The following is a 16,052-nucleotide window of genomic DNA, read 5'->3' as shown; positions in this document are numbered from 1 at the left end:
GTTATTTGTATTACAGCTTGATTCAACCTGGACTGATCCTCTGTGGCCTAGTAATTAAAGTCACTGTTATTTTCACAGCCAGCAGACAGTGCCACCCATGCACTGATCCCGCAATCAATGGCAGCACTGACTGACAGCATTGTTTGTGTTGATTAACTTAGATACACATGACCGCACAATTTCTAAAGACAAACTTGGTGCAGTGTCTCTATGACCTTGATTCACCATTGTCAAGCAACATTTCCCGATTAGTGGTGCTGGAAGAGCGCAGTAGTTCAGGCAGCATCCAAGGAGCAGCGAAATCAACGTTTCGGGCTAAAGCCTTTCATCAGGAATAAAGGCAGTGAGCCTGAAGCATGGAGAGATCAACCGCTGCTCCTTGGCTGCTGCCTGAACTGCTGTGCTCTTCCAACACCACTGATCCAGAATCTGGTTTCCAGCATCTGCAGTCATTGTTTTTGCCAAGCAACATTTCCCGTTCAGTCCTCATTTCCTTGTTGGTACTGCTCCCCCTCATTCTCCAATTACAAAATGCTAACCCCAACATAACGACAAGGATTAAAATCTCTGGGTCAAAGAAACTACAACAGAAGTCTCTGGCCCTTCCTGTTCCAGCCAAGGTAGGTAGTAAAAGGTAATGAAACAAGGCAAAAACAGAAATTGCTGGAGAAATTCAGCAAGTCTGGCAAGAAGTGTGGAGAGAGATGCAGAACTATTGTTTCGATTCCAATGACCGTTCAGAAAAGATCATGAAACTCCATGAAAGCAACAGTAGATCTCCTTCATAAACAAAAATAGAAGTTTCTGGAAAAACTCAGCAGGTCTGGTAACATCTGTGGTGAGAAATCAAAGTTAATGTTTCGGGTTCAGTGACTCTTCCTCAGAACTGATGGTAGCTAGGAAAATGCTGGTTTTTGTGCAGAAGAATGGGTGGGGGAAGCAGGTAAAGCAGCACAGTGTCTCAGTGGTTAGCACTGCTGCCTCACAGCACCCGGGACCTGGGCTCAATTCCTGCCTTGGGCAACTGTCTGTGTGGAGTTGCTCTTTCTCCCCGTGTCTGCGTGGATTTCCTCCGGGTGCTCCGGTTTCCTCCCACAGTCACAAAAATGTGCAAGTTATGTGAATTTGCCATGCTACATTGCCCATAGTGTTAGGTGTAGGGGATTGGGTCTGGGTGGGTTGCTCTTCAAAGGGTCAGTGTGGACTTGTAGGGCCGAAGGACCTGTTTCCACACTGTAGGGAATCTAATCTAATTGGGAATAGAGCCCAAAGAGAGAGAAAAACAGTTGGCCTGACAAAGGAGTGGATAACCATCTGTCTAGGAAGGTGTATAGCTATTAATGGGGACTGTTGGTGGCTAACAATGGGTTGAATGAAATAGCAAACTATGTCATAACAAGGCCTGGTGTGTAGGGATTGGCGTAAGGACATGGGAAAGCTCAAGCCTTAAGCTGTTGAACTTGATACTGAGTTCCAAAGGCTGCGGAGTCCTCAGTGAAAAATGAGATGTTGTTCTTCCAGTTTGCGCTGATTTTCATTTCTCAGCCAGCCTGAGACAGACGTTGGCCAGGGTATAGGGTTGAAGAAGCAGGCAAGTGGAAGCTCAGAATCTTTTTTTGCCGAAGAAAAGTAGGTCTCCTTCCTTCTTTTTTCCCATTCTCTTTTCTGAGAGTTGGCTATGGTCTTCAACTGGATCAATCACATGTTTTGGTGGAGTACAACAGTAGTTTGCTGCTGAGGAGGGCTGATGAGAAAACTCTTCTACTCTTATTGCCTGCCATTACAGGAGGCAAATAAACTGATTTTAACACATGACAGATGCATGTTCCATGACAACCTAATCCTCGTGTGGTACTTGAACCCAGGGAATCAGGCACAAAGGCAGGATAACATAGTGGCTCAGTGGTTAGCACTGCTGCCTCACAGCACCAGGGGCCTGAGTTCAATTTCAGTATCGGGTGACTGTCTGTGTGGAGTTTGCACATTTTCCCTGAGTCTGCATGGGTTTCCTCCGGGTGCTCCGGTTTCCTCCCACAGTCCGAAGATGCGTAGGCTAGGTGATTTTGCCATGCGAAATAGCCCAAGATATTTAGGCTAGGTGCATTAGTTAGGGGAAATGTAGAGTAATAGGGTAGGGGAATAGGTATCGGTGGTATACTCTTCAGAGGATCGGTGTGGACTTGTTGGGCCAAATGGTCTGTTTCCACACGGTAGGGATTCTATGATGGAGACCTCCTCATCTCACTTAGGAACCAGAATGTATTTCTTTTCCTGACTGCTTGGTGTCACTGAGACCATCTTTGGGCCCAGAAAAATACTTCTGAATAATTGAAAGATTTTTGTTAATGATGAATGTCTATTTTTATTAAGCATGCTGTTTAAACAAAAGCCCTTAAAACATTTTGTTCTGAAACACAGTGGCACGCAGAATGTGGTGAACAGTGACTTGATATTGACATAGAGTAACAAGGTTCATGGAGGCATACGGCAGAAAATGACAGCTATCATAAATACATGCTCCTTCCCAGCAGCAGATTTACCAGTAAATATTGTGCAAAGAACTTGAGCCAAGAGATTGCTACTGGTGTAAAGGTCCACGCTGGAGGTCATTCAGAGAAAGGAGGCAGTGTCTTGTGGAGTGCAGAGACATTTTCCAATTCAATCTACACTTAATTCACAATGCTATCAGCTGGAGGAGGCTTCTGTGTACCAAAGTGCACAATGTAGACTTTGCATCAATTAAGATGGTTAATGTTATTATAATTACTGTTACCTGAGGGAGACATTATATTGTAGGGATTCTGCATTACAACTGCAATCCATCCTTTCTGTCCCAATAGTCTCTTGGTACTGTCTCAGCATCGCTGTTTTTGGAAATTTGCCAGGAACAAGCTGCCTTTCCAAGCTTCTAAGTAACATTGTTGTAGACAGACAGCTTGCATTTGATGGATCCTGACCATCAGATTGAACTGAGAAAGATGATCATGAGGGGGATCAGGAGTGGCCTGACTGAGATGTAACAAGGCAACAAAGCCAAATCTTTCTGGGCCTGTCAATTCATTATCTGTCGATTAAATCATCCCAGAGACAGAGACCTGGGTTTGACTTGAGAACAATCCTAACGAAAGAGAAAGGAACGGCAGTAAAGATCAAAACTCTACTTTAGTAAGTAACCTTTGGAAATCTATGAGGAGCACTGCTGCAACAATACTGTGGACTACAGCACCTAATGGATTACACTCTGCAGCAAATACTGTGCATTTATTTGGCAAAAATCATGACACACACATACACACACACACAAACAGGCACACATACAGACACACATAGACTCACACATCAACACACACACATGCAAACACACACAACTGCAAATATATACAAACGCATACACACATGCAAACACACACATACAAACACATGTGTAGTGCACACACGCACACAACTGAATTCAGTAATGCTCTTCATAACGTGAACCCTTCATTCAACACTGTGGATTCCTGTCTTCACTAACATCTGCTGACTGATGGAAATCGAGAAACTGGCTGAAACCATCCTGCTGCCTCATGACCTGTTCAACCTACCTATTACCTGCCTTCATGGGCTCAGTGATTAGCGTTGCTGCCTCACAGCAACGGGTTTGATTCCACCCTCAGGCGACTGTCTGTGTGGGTTTCCTTCAGTTGCTCCGGTTTCCTTCCACAGTCCAAAGATGTGAAATGTAATCATGCTAAATTGCACATAGTGTCCAGGGATATGCAGACTAAGTGAATTAGCCATGGGAAATGCGTGGTTATAGGGTAGTAGAGGTGGATCTGGATCGGATGTTCTTCGGAGGGTCGATGTGGACTTGATGGGCCAAATGGCCTGTTTGGGCACCATAAGAATTCAATGTCCATCTCGAGCCCCTCAGGAGCAATTTTGCTGAGCAGACTGAATCAAGGAATGGGAAAAATAATAAATTACTAACAGGCTTGTTGGAGACAAATGCCATCTATTGAACAGTATTATTAAATTAGTGTGGAGAAAGTGGTCCAAGGTAAGTATGTTCAGGAATAGCTAAAACCCATGTGAAGACAACATCCACCACTAAATCTCAATATAAACCCCTCATGCACATGTGGACATTCATAATCAATGCTACACATTATTGAGGAGTACCCCTCCATAGATTAACTTTTGAACCAATCACTTGAAACTCAATAAATGTAGGTGCCATTGTTAGGCTTCAGAGATTGTGTGTGTAAAAAGAAATGAAGCAATGTCCAAACTGTGAAACATCTTTAACCAAGTTTTCCAGCCAACATACGGACAAAAATGTTTCAACATTCATTGTTGAGTAACAGTAGTAACATGAGGAACCTCTACAATTAATTACTCCTGAGTGGCCATTTAAGTGTTTGCCAGTAGTGCTGAACCATTAATAAGCAGAAAAGCTCTCATTTCTCCCTGCATCCAACTACGGCCCAGACAATGAATCACCTACTTCAATGTCCAATTTGAAAAAGGCATGTATTCATTCAAGATCAATTAATGTTATAGTGAAAAAGGATGAATTTCTCAGAATGTCTCTCCTTGTGCCTTGAAATCATGGTATCCCAGTGTCAATACAGCAGCACCTTCTCATTCCATAACTCTTAACACTGCCTGAGCTCACTTCAATAGCAGCTGGAACAACAATTATTGGACATTTTTATGGCACCTTTAATTGAGTAAGATGACCCAAGACATTCATAAGAACATTAATAATTGAAATTTGAGCACAGAAGAGGTATGGGTGCATATGGAGTGTTCTTCTGAGAAGCATTTTAAAGGGGCAGAGATAGGAAAGAAAAGGGGTTTAGAAAAAGAATTTCAGAACTTAACATCTTTGCAGTTTACTGCATTGTCCATCAATGGGGAAGCAAATAAAATCAGACATACTCAAGAGGCCAGATTGGAGAATCACAGAGATTTCAGGGGATTCTAGCTAGGGAGGTTACAGAGATAAGAAGGGGCAAGGTCATGGCAGGATTTAGAAATACATATAAGAATCTTAAAATTAATGGAGCCAACAGACATGAGGGAGTGCAAAGCAGTGTATGAGTGGGACTTTGTCCAGGTTAGGACATAGGCAGCAGCATTTTGGATGGGTTGAAGATTTTAGAGCATGAAAGATGCAAGGAAGGCCAGGAGTGAGTTGAAATCTATCATGTTACAGGTAACAAAGACATGGATGTGGGTCTGTCCAGTGGATAAGCTCAGGTGAAGAAGAGCAATGCGGTTAGGGATGTGCAAGAAGGAGATCTTAGAAATTGGCTACATGTACAGTTTGGTTTAATTTCAGACAGTTACCAAGTGAAAGAGATGATGTTGATGACTTCAGCCATGTATCTTGTCTTAAGGTCATATGAACCCATTATGGAGACATCTTTTTATTGCCCAGTAATAAATGTAAGCCACATTTATACTTATGCTATTAAACCAGTCTATTGATTAATCTTAGCTACCAATATTCATTAATTTTGCATTAAATATGAATGTAATATAATTGTTTTACAAGCATATCAATATGAGAAGGTCTGTAGTAGCACACTGGTAGTGTCCCAACCTTTGGCCCAGAAGCTCCAGTTCAAGTCACATTTACACAGGATGAGAGTCAGAACAGGTTGAGTAAAATAACTATAAATGTTGGGGAAATGTGCATTGTAGATCTATGCATAAATTATTTCTTCTGTTTTACCCAGCTTACAAATAAAAAGCTGACAATAATACAGCCATTCTTTGTGTATTTAGATGTGAGTCTGAAATAACTCCACAAAGGTCAGTACCCCATCACCTAGTCACCCTTTATTTACACATGGAGAGTCCTTGACACTGATCCAGCTCCTTCAGAGCCAGCTCTCAGAGTGGCAGGATGTCTGACACTCCTCTTATATCTGTCAGCCAAGTTAATAGACCCAATCAGATGACTCATATTCTATCCACCTGGCTGACCTTGTGCCAATTAGCAGAGAGAATGTTTTTAAAAATTAAGAATAGTTCATTCCATTTTTTTTTGGATCTTGATTACTTTTCAAAATGTCTCCACAGTGGGTTTAAGGCTCGGCTAGAACTAGCTCTTGATGAGCTCCACTCTTGTGCACATGACATCATTAAGCTCTCTCTCTCTCTCTCTCTCTCTCTCTGCCTCTCTCTCTTACCTGCTATGGATGGATGCTGTTTACATCTTTTTGGACCTCGAGCTACGAGAAACCATTTGCTTTCCTTCACTGAATGGTCACTCTGCTATATTACCAAGAAATGGCCACTCCAAGCAAAATCAATATGGGGTTGCACAAAGCAGAGCCAAAGCCTACACTACTGATCCTATGTAAGAGACAAAGCCCAAAATTCACAATTGTCCCCTTGGAGTGGATAAAAGAGTGACAAAATGAAAATCCTCAATGCACTTCAAGATCAAATGAATGCAATATTGGGAGAGATAATACACATGCCTACCTATTTGTGAGGTACATGAAACATTCATTGTTCCAGTCCCACTCGGGTCCCTTACCATGACTGTTTCTCCGGTACTGCAGTAACAACATCGATTCTGTTGCCATCTCTCATTCAGAATTAGAAAAATGCATTGGATTCCTCTTCTGATTTCCACTCTGCTCTCACCTTGCTGATCCATCTCTGTCTCCTCTCTTCCCTTCCATGACTACTCTGTTTCTCTTTCCAGACTTAGGCTGGCCACCAATAACCACAACAAACTCACTGACTCCCATAGTTGCCAGGAACATGCATCCTCCCACGTTGCTTTCTATAAAGGCTCTAATCCAATCTTCTAGTTTCTCCATCTCCATGGCAGCTGTTTTGATGATGCCACATTCCATGGTGGGGGTGGGGAGGGTTGCTCAAAGATGTTATCCTTTCTCGTCAACTAAAGATCCCCACAGTCATGGTTGACAGGGCTCTTAGCCATGTCCAGCACATTTCCTGCACTTCTGCCCTTATTCCTTCTCTTCCCTCTCACAACACCGATAGGGTCTCCCTGGTACTCACTTTGCACACCACCAGTATCCACATCCAAAGGGTCATAAGCTGCAATTTCCATCACCTCCAACAGAATACAACCAGACAAATACTCCCCTTCCCTCTATTGTCATACATTCTGGATTATAGAATATAGAACAATACAGCACAGTACAGGCTCTTCGGCCCTCAATGATTTGCCAACCTTTTATCCAACTGTAAGATCAAACTAACCTACATACCCTACATTTTACAATCATTCATTTGCCTATTCAGTAGCTTGAATGACCCTAATGAATGTGACACTACTACCACTGCTGGCAGTGCATTCCACGCACCCACAACTCTCTGAGTAAAGAACTTACTTCTGACATTTCCCCTTAACCTTCCTCCAATCACCTGAAAATTATGCCCCCTTATGATAGCCATTTCTGCCCTGGGAAAACTTCTCTGGCTATTCACTCTATCTATGCCTCTCATCACCTTGTACACCTTTATCAGGTCACCTCTCATCGTTCTTCGCACCAATGAGAAAAGACCTAGGTCCCTCCATATTTCTTCATAAGACATGCCCTCCAGTCCAGGCAGCATCTTAGTAAATCTTCTCTGCACCCTCTCTAAAGCCTCAAAAGCTTCCACAGCCTTCCTAAAATGAGGTGACCAGAACTGAACACAATATTCCAAGTATGGTCTAAACAGGACTTTATAGAGCTGCAGCATAACCTCATGGTTCTTACACGCAATCCTCCTACCAATGAAAGCCAACATACCATGGACCTCCTCAACAATGATATCAAATTGGGAGGCAACTTCGAGGGATCTACGGACGTGGACTCCAAAGATTTCTCTGTTCCTCCATACTGCCAAGAATCCTGCTTTTAACTGTGCAATCTGCATTCAAATTGGACCTTCCAAAATAAATTACTTCTCACATTTCCAGATTGTACTCCATCTGCCACTTCTCAGCTCAGCTCTACATCCTGTCATTGTCCCATTGCAACTAACAACAGCCCTCCACATTATCCACCACTCCAGAAACCTTCAAATCATCAGCAAGCTAACTTCCTCATCTAAGTCATTTGTAAAAGTCACAAAGAGCAGAGGCCCAAGAATAGATCCACCACTGGTCACTGAGCTCCAGGCTGAGTACTTTCCATCTACCACCACCTTCTGTCTTCTGTGGGACAGCCAATTCTGTACCCAGACAGCCAAATTTCCCTGTATCTTGTGCCTCCTTACTTTCTGAATGAGTCTACTATGGGAAACCTTATCAAATGCCTTCCTAAAATCCATGTATAGAACATCCACTGCTCTAACTTCAGCAATACCTTTTGTCACATCCTCAAAGAATTCAATAAGGTATATGAGGCATGACCTTCCCCTCACAAAGCCATGCTGACTATCTGTAATCAAACTATGCTTTTCCAAATTATCATAAAGCCTACCTGTCAGAATCCTTTACAATAATTTGACCATCACTGACATAAGACCGACTGGTCTGTATTTCCCAGGGTTATTCATATTCCTTTCTTGAACAGAGGAATAACCTTTGCCACCCTCCAATCATCTGGTACTACTTCAGTGACAGTGTGGGTGCAAAGATCATTGCCAAAGGTGCAACAATGTCTTCCCTTGATTCCTGTATTAACCTTGGGTATATCCCATCTGGCCCATGTTTTTCAAAACTTCCAGCACATTCTCCTTTTTAACATTAACCTATTTGAGCATATCAGTCTATTTCACCTGTCCTCAGAAACGTCAATACCCCTGTTAGCAGTGAATAATGAAACAAAGTATTCATTTAGGATCCTCACTATCTCCTCCAACTCCAAGTCCAAGTTTCCTCTTCTATCCCTGATCAGCCCTACCCTCACTTTGGCCATTCTCTTGTTCCTCATATCAGTGTAGAATGCCTTGGGGTTTACCTTAATCCTACCCGCAAAGGCTTTCTCATGCCGTCTTCTAGCTCTTCTAAATCCATACTTCAATTCCTTCCTGGCTACCTTGTATCTCTCTACAGTACTGTCTGATCCTTGTTTCCTCAACCTTAAATAAGCTTCCATCTTCCTCTTGAGTAGGTGATCTACATTTCTTGTCATCCAAGGTTCTTTCACTCTACCATCCCTTCCATGCCTCAGTGGGACAACCTATCCAGCACTCGCAGCAAGTGCTCCCTAAATTACCTCTACATTTCTGTTGAGCATTTCCCTGAGAACATCTGTTCCCAATTTATGCTCCACAGTTCCTGCCTAACAGCATTGTAATTCCTCTTCCCTCAATTAATTACTTTCCCATACTGGCTACTCCGATCCGTCTCCATGACTACTGTAAAGGTCAGAGTGTTTTGATCACTATCACCAAAATGATCTCCCACTGACAGACCTGACACCTGACCTGGTTCATTGCCAAGCACCAAATCCAATATGGCCTCCTCTCTAGTCGGCCTATCTATATATTTAGTCAGGAACCTTTCCTGGGCACACCTGACAAAGCTTGCTCCATCCAAACAATTTACACTAAGGAAATTCCAACCAATGTTGGGGAAGTTGAACAACCTTGTTACTTCTGCACCTTTCCAAAATCTACCTTCCAGTCTGCTCCTCCGTGTCTCTGTTGGTATTAGAGTTCAATAGAAAACTTCCAATAAAGTGACAGCTCCTTTCCTTTTCTGCAGGGAACTATTCTCTCTAAGACTCCTTGGTCCACTCCTCCTCTACTCCCAACCTCTCCCCACACTCCTGTGGTACTTTCCTACACTGAGGAAGTTAGAAAGCCAAAAACAAAGTTCAATTTTTACATCTTTATCATGACATATTGGGAACTCAAGGGTTAAAACATTCCACTGGTAAAAGGATTCACTGCAATATTGATTGAATGCCTACCTTCTCACATGATTTGGAGATGCCGATGTTGGACTGAGGTGTACAAAGTTAAAAATCACACAACACCAGGTTATAGTCCAACAGGTTTAATTGGAAGCACGCTAGCTTTCGGAGTGACGGTCCTTCATCAGGTGGTATCACCTGATGAAGGAGCGTCGGTCTGAAAGCTAGTGTGCTTCCAATTAAACCTGTTGGACTATAACCTGGTGTTGTGTGATTTTTAATTTTCTACTTCTTACAGAATGAGACAGGACATCGCAACAGGGGGAGCTGGCTGACTCCTAGAAAACAGAATCCTCCAGAGCCATACATGTGGATTTCACTTGCAGCTTCAGGCGAAGGTGTTTGGTGTTTGTCCTCCCTGGACAAGACCGATAGCCTTGGCCATAACCTTATTAACTACCTCTTATTCCCATCATCATGCTTCCCCTACCTATTGACATGGGCATGTGAATCCAACAATGAGAATAAAGCAAAGTCCTTCTGTCTAAATCCTTTTCCATCAATATATGGTTACGAAGAATACGATAATCAGTCCATGTAAACTATTCGCTAGTTATCACAGGAAATCAGCAATCACCGGGTATTGTAAAATTGCAATTACCTGTCTTAAATAATGCAATAGAAATTGACTATGTGACTTGTCAGCCTTTGTTAAATTCCTATAAAATGTACTACCTTTGTGTGTAGAGCAGAGATTCGTTGAGAAGTGCCACCACAAGGAGACTACATGACTCATTTGGTGTCACTGAGAATCTCTCGCCAGTTGTCCAATAATAAAGCATCTACCATTGTACTGAGTCTTGCGTCGTCCAGGTTTGTGGAAAAATACTTCAACATTTGGTGCCATGACTCGGACCTCAATATAGGGAACGTCTCACTGGGCTGAGTAAGTGACTTGAAAGTCTGAATTGAACAGAACAGAGCGGTAAGGACGCCCAGGGACCTTTTACCCCAGACTGCTCCTTGTGTTCAACCAGGCAATCTGTCCCTCGCCCAGTGGAACTGGTATCTTGAAGTGATCAAACTAACCACCCAGACCCAGTTTGTAAGGTTGGTAAGTTTTATCAGATTGCTCTAAATTTCTGCGGGGTGACATTGGCTACTCTGTATTGTTCCTGTAGGAAAAAGGTCAGGACGGGGACCCCGGTTAGGGAAGTGGTCTCCACTACCTGATGGATTCAGTTGAGGGAGCTGCCTGTTTTGGATATAGATGGTGGAAATTAACATCTAATAAGGAAAGAGGGCAGACTCGGTAAATTTCTTACCCCGCAATATTGATATGGCCAATGGAAATTGTTTGCAGCAGAGCAAGGAGTCATAATGTAAAATGGGAACAGTCCCTCAATGTATTTGGGAAGGGGGACAATCTATGAGAAAATACCTAATCAGGAAAATGGTTATAGGGGTTGTAGGCTCCTCTGTGAGATTGGTCATTTTGGTAAATTGTTCTATACAAATTAAAGAATGTCCAGTTTGAATTTTTGTGTGATTGTGATGGTATGTGTGGTGAAAGTTTTTATTCAAATATTTAGTGTTTAGTCCTGTCTGTATGGGTTTTGTGTTGTTGTTTGTTCTTTGTTTCTGGTTTGTTTGCTTACAGAACGCTGGTCCTGAACTCTAAAATGCCAAAGAAAGGCTGCCCCCGAAGAGAAGTCTTGTCTCACTGAGAAGGGTGGCCAAGCGTTGGTCTGCTGTCTCATGGAGGACACAAAAGTGCCCCGTTGCAAGTCTAAGGTTAGGGGAAAGGAAATGTAGAGGGTAGGTGTGTACACCCTTTGTGGGGTAGGATTCATGTGATCCAATACCTGGATGCGTTTGCGAAGTTGGCTGAGATTCATCAGTCCCCTAAAATTAAAGAGATCGCAGACAGTATCCCGAGGGTTCTTTCAGGAGGCCCTTCCATCACCCCATCGCCCTATTCCACTCAGTACCCCCAAAGTTACCGACAGTGCAGAGCAATCTGACCCTCAGGTAGACAAGGTCCCTGCTTTGGTCCCTCCCGGCCAGAGAGGGAAGGCTGTTACAGTTCTCAATACTGGGCTATAAGTTACTCGTGTCAATACTCAATAGGGTCCTAGTGTCTGGACAGAAAATGCTGGTGATTTATGAAGCTCATCTGCTCATTCCTCAAATAAACCTAAAACTAACATTGAGGAAAAAATCACCTCAGACATTAACATTTGTTCATTAAGTGGAGACTTTATATAGTTTAATTTAAAAAATTTAAAACAGATACAAAGATAGATCTGGATATACCACACCAACAGTATTGTTTTCAGGAAATGGTACTGGCTGAATTAAACTTTTGTTTCAGACTTGTTTATCGCCACTTAATTTTAAGACTGCTGCATCTCCTTTATCAGTCTGGAATGCCAGTCACTTTCCTGAAGAAGGGCTTATGCCCAAAACGTCGATTCCCCTGCTCCTGTGATGCTGCCTGACCCGCTGCACTTTTCCAGCAATGCATTTTTCAGCTCTGATCTCCAGCACCTGCAGTCCTCACTTTCTCAAAACTTTATTCTATGTCAATTTCCCTTCTTCACTGAGAATTGAAGTGCCAGTTCAACATTATCTTGTAAAAAATCATGTAACAAAGTTTAAGATACTGTTGTAAATATCTGTGTCATTGGGTTAGTCATTATTTGTGCATATGAAGCAACTTGACAAGACTTTTATTAATGCTGCTGCAGCCATTTCACAGTCTAGGACATTATAAGTGAGTAATGACTGATCAGAACTGCTTGAAACAAAAAAACAAATTGGGGATTTAAATTGAAAAACTAGAACCAGGTGATTGTAATGGAGTTCAGAGTTGGAAACTGTGCACATTCTATATTATAATACTGGATTTTGATTAAATGAATTTCCAGTTTATGTTGAAGACTCTTGACAAAACTCTTACTCGATAGGAAAAAAACTTGTGATTTGGTCAGCTGAGTGGGATATGCATGTAATTGAACAATCCTGCTACAATTTCATATATACAACACTAAGCAGACCTGAATCATTTCTGTAACTTTGAAATCTGTTTGTTCTTTCTTATTACTTCACAGTGTGATATTGAGTCACTTGTTCAGTTTCCATCTCTCATTAAATATGCTTATTACTCAATATTTGAAAACAATTTGTACTATCCTGAATCGCATTATCACAGTAATTAATAAATTAATTGGCAGGGCTTTATAGCTTTCCACATTGTCAGTGATCTGCGTCATTGCCTCGTTGTTACTTTAAAGCATGGGTACGTTGATTAATGTTCAATTGGTGACAGAAATTATGGCAATATGAGGAAACATGTAGGTAGCATAGCAAGTGAGGAACTGTTAAGGTAAAGTGAGACTTTCTGTGTTCCTCGTGCAAAGCACCTCCGCTGAAGCAAGAGGTTGCATAACCTTCCCTGCGGTAGCCACTTTATTTTTACTCCATAAGCTTGCCTCGGAGTAGGACAAATCGGTTTGGTGGGATTCTTTACACTACTATTTCTGGACAGTGTGGAGGCAATACTTCTCTTAGATGTTGAAATTGGATGTACTAATGACATGTTAAAAAGAAGGAACAGGATAAACAGCATAAAGAAGCTAAACCTGAGAAAGAGAAACAAGAGGGGATAATGCAACAAAGCTGTAGCGAAAACCTAAGCACTTCTTGAGATCCCGAGCTCGGGTCTGGCATACCAACCCTGTCTGAGGAGGGAGGGAATGATACCGAGGTAGAGGCAGAATGGTGATGTTACCCTAGTGCACCGGTGCCTCCCCTTGAACAACCTATGACTCCGTCCCCGCCACAGTACCCGAGTCCCGAGAAATCCTGTAGAGCTGATCAAGTTAAGATGCACTTGAGGAAACCAGCGGCACCCTGTTACCTTTGCACTGGAGTTCACCATCTCCATGTCACCACTGACCCCCCCAAAACTATGCTCGACATAAGACAGCTACTGAACCCCAAGGCAGATAAGGAAGATGAGCCACCAATTATGGGGGTCTATGTCCCCTGATAACCCCAAGAGATGATCGTGATAATGAATCAAGCTCCAGATTGTTGAAGATAAACCTGCCCAATTCGCCCACCATGTCCAGTGCACAATTCAAATGGACAATGCAACACCTCGGGATCTGTTTGCTCTCTGTTGTATGATTGTGTCACCAGAAGAAGTTACTATGTGGCAGGAACAAATGGGTGAAGGTGACAGAAAGGAACGAGTCCACACTAATGATCATTTAAATGAGAGATTTAAAGAGGACACCTTGAGTGTCGCAGGCATGATACGGCCATATAACATGGATTGGTCAGAGAACACCAGGACACAGATTAGGAGAGCCCTTATTTATTACTGGGATAGCCAGAATGACCCCAAGTCGCACTGTAAAGGTCACACAAAAACTGAGTTTGTTCAGCTGCCCCACAATCACAATGCACCTTCAGCCAGTTGATGAATTTCATTGGGACCAGAATACCACAGACCTGCCACTTGAACATGCGGACTTCACTTTTTATATGAATGACAGCTCCTTTGTTTCACCCACAGGTCAGTGATGCTCCGGATGTGCAATTGCTACGGATTCTGAAGTGTTTGAATGGATTCTGAAGTCTTTGAGACTCCACTGTCAGCAGAAAAGGCTGAATTGTTTGCATTCACTTCAGCTTGCATTTTGGCGGAAAGAAAATCGGCCAAAGAATACGGACTCTCGCTTTGCTTTCAACGTTGCCCACGACCACGGCGCCTTATGGGAGCATAGGGGATGTTTAACCTCCATGGGGCAACCCATTTATAATGCTGTTTTTGTACATCATCTTTTGCAGGCCCCACAGTTACGGTCCAGCCTAGCAGTGATCAAATGTTCAGCTCACACTGGTGCCACTGATAGAATCTCCAAGTGCAACACACAAATAGACGCCACCACCAAGCAGGCAGCCTTACACCCCACTTTGCTGGCCCATTGGGCTTACAGCATGACCTTGTTACAGAAAGTATGAGGACCGGTATGCCAGACCTGGGTGAAATACATCACTTGCAGGGGGATGCCCCTGCAGGGTAACACAGACTGGTCACAGATGGGGTGCTCCCTTGGTGTTCGTACCAACCTGTAGATGATCTGTGTTCCTTCTTTGCATTTAACAATCTTGGTGGATTATGTTTATAACTGTACGCACCTAGGCAAGGAGGGAATGGTCAGCACTTTGCTAGAAACCTGGTGGCACCCTGATTCCCAAAACAATGGCTGAGAAACAAGCCAAAGCATACTTGATCCACAAAAAGACAAATGCTGGAAAAGGAATGCCTTGCATTCCTTTGCCTGGTGGGCCTTTCAATTGTCTACAACTAGATTTCATAGAATTACCCAGGGTATAATGTTGTATTGTTTGGTAATAGTAGGTGTCTTCAACAGATGGATTGAGGTATTCCAGACAAGGGACAACACGGCTGCAACAGTGGTAAAAATATTATTGAGGGAAATAATTCCCTGCCTCGACTCCCAGAGACAATAAGCTCAAATAATGGCCACACTTCATGGCTAAAATTAACCAGGGAATCTACGGGGAACTAGCGATAAAATAACAATTCCACTGCATTCACCACCCAAAAGCGGCTGGACTGGTGTAATGAGTAAATGACACCTTAAAAAAATAAGCTGGCAGAGCTAAAGCAGGAAACCAGCTTACACTGGTTGAAGGTCTCCCCCTTGGCCCTGTTCCACACAAGGGTTACCCCTTCAAGCAAAACCGGTCTGTCTCCTGCTGAAGTGGTTTACGGAAAGCCCATGAGGACCCTATGGGGACCTGGGATAGTCTGGCCTCCCCTCCCTGAAAGATTAGATATGAACATCCTGGGAGAGGAAATAGGGACGTACCTGCAGGGGCTAACTACATCTCTCCAAATTTTGCATTCGCAGGTACGCCAGGCTTATAGAGAGAGACGATCTGCCTGAAGGGGACTGCCCCACTGCCAAGCCACGGCATTTTGTCCTGATAAAGGACTGGGAACGAAAGAAGCTGGGACCAAGATTGAAAGGACATTTTCAGGTGCTGCTGACCACCCCCATGGCTGTGAAGGTACATGGGCAGCCCCAGTGGATACACAGAACTGACTGCAAAAGAATCAGTGCGGAAACCGACAACGATTAAGGACAAAGATGTCTTCCATACTTGTGACTTTGGGGAATGGGGCCT

Source organism: Hemiscyllium ocellatum, chromosome 29 (assembly GCF_020745735.1).
Source record: "Hemiscyllium ocellatum isolate sHemOce1 chromosome 29, sHemOce1.pat.X.cur, whole genome shotgun sequence".
NCBI lineage: Eukaryota > Metazoa > Chordata > Chondrichthyes > Orectolobiformes > Hemiscylliidae > Hemiscyllium > Hemiscyllium ocellatum.
This window is presented reverse-complemented; position numbering follows the sequence as displayed.